Consider the following 1,923-nt stretch of genomic DNA (forward strand, 5'->3'; position numbering starts at 1 on the left):
CACTTTCTTTCTGCCTTGTCATTCATTTCTGGGGAGATATTCGGGGGGCATTTCACCGCGGGGGGACCACTAGGTCGCTGCCCCAGGAAATCACTCTCGCCCGCGGTCGTCACCCGCTCCGCGCGTCAGCTCCGGCCGACTTTCCCGCGGTCTCGAGCTTCCCGGCCCGGGTCTCGGACGGCGGGGCCGCTGCGGCAGACGGTCCACGGTCGGTGGGCCGGACGCCGGCCTCACAGGCCCGCCGCTCTCCGTCCCCCGGGCGTCTGTCCGCCCGCCCGGCGCTGCCGACTCCGCGGCCGGGCTGCGCTGGGACCGCGTGGGGAGCACGCTCCGCGGCCTCCGCAGCCCTGGTCCCGGGAGCCCTTCCCTGGCCTCCGGCGGAGCCGCCCCCTGGGCGCGGCGACCCAGTGACCGTCGTCCCTCCCGCCCCCGCCCCCACGCGCCGCGGGATCTTACCGGGTCCGGAGGCCTCCGCGGGCTCGGGTCGCGGTCCCCACGCGTTGCTCTGTCGCCGCGTCCTTGACGCCGGCGCCCACGCGACACTCCAGGACCCGGCCAGCTCGAGGGTCCCGGGTCACGTCCTCTCCGTGGCCTCCTCCCGCGCGTGTCTAGGACCTGCGTCACCACGTGGGAAGTCACGGCCTCGCCCGGGTTTGCGGGGCAGGAAATGGCGGGGCGCCCGCCCGGGCCCGACGGCGCGGGAACGCGGCGGGTCAGGGGTCAGGGGTCAGGGGCGCCGCCCCGACACGTCTCGGCCGTCCAGCGCAGGGGCCTCGCGGGCGGAGCCGACGCTGGACACGGACGCGGCGGGCCCTCGCGGCGCTCAGTCCGGAGCCAAAGTGCCGGGAGCGCCCGCGGCCACGTCGCCACGTCCGGTTCTCAAGGTTCCGGCCTCCGGGTTCCTGCGAGTGAGTTTCTGGGTTCCTCCCGGTCCCTCGGGGTCGCGCCTCAGGTTTCCTCAGGGTCACGCCTCAGGTTCCCTCGGGGTCGGGCCTCAGGGTCCCTCGGGGTCGGGCCTCAGGGTCCCTCGGGGTCGCGCCTCCGGGTCCCTCGGGGTCGCGCCTCAGGTTTCCTCAGGGTCACGCCTCCGGGTCCCTCGGGGTCACGCCTCAGGTTCCCTCGGGGTCGCGCCTCAGGGTCCCTCGGGGTCGCGCCTCAAGTTTCCTCGGGGTCACGCCTCCGGGTCCCTCGGGGTCACGCCTCAGGTTCCCTCGGGGTCGCGCCTCCGGGTCCCTCGGGGTCGCGCCTCAGGTTTCCTCAGGGTCACGCCTCCGGGTCCCTCGGGGTCACGCCTCAGGTTCCCTCGGGGTCGGGCCTCAGGGTCCCTCGGGGTCACGCCTCCGGGTCCCTCGGGGTCACGCCTCAGGTTTCCTCAGGGTCACGCCTCTGGGTCCCTCGGGGTCGCGCCTGAGAGTCCCTCGGGGTCACGCCTCAGGGTCCCTCGGGGTCGCGCCTCCGGGTCCCTCGGGGTCGCGCCTCAGGGTCCCTCGGGGTCGCGCCTCAGGGTCCCTCGGGGTCACGCCCTGGGTTCCTGAGCCGGCCCCCAGGGTCCCTCCGAGTCCTCGCGGGGGCGCCCGTCCGCTGTCCCTGAGGCGCCTGCGGGACCCGGGGAAGGAGTCCCGACGGCAGGGCGGCGGGCCCGCACCCGAGCCCCGACGGGACGCCGGGGCGGCGCCGCTGCCGTGGCGCAGCCGCCCTGGCCGCACCTCCCCGGGCTCCTGCGCGTCCGGGCGGCCCCGCGGACACCGCGGCTGCTCCCGCGTGGCGGTGCGGAGGCTCTGCCGCCCCCCGTGCCGGTGGAGCTGGGTGCGGTCTGCTTGCACTCGCGGGTGAGCGGAGGGCTTCGCCGAGGCGGCCCCGCCGTCCGCGGGGAGGCGGCCGCGGCAGACCCGTCTGCGCCTCCGCCGAGAGGCGGCGTCGGGC

This window comes from Phyllostomus discolor, chromosome 13 (assembly GCF_004126475.2).
Source record: "Phyllostomus discolor isolate MPI-MPIP mPhyDis1 chromosome 13, mPhyDis1.pri.v3, whole genome shotgun sequence".
Lineage (NCBI taxonomy): Eukaryota > Metazoa > Chordata > Mammalia > Chiroptera > Phyllostomidae > Phyllostomus > Phyllostomus discolor.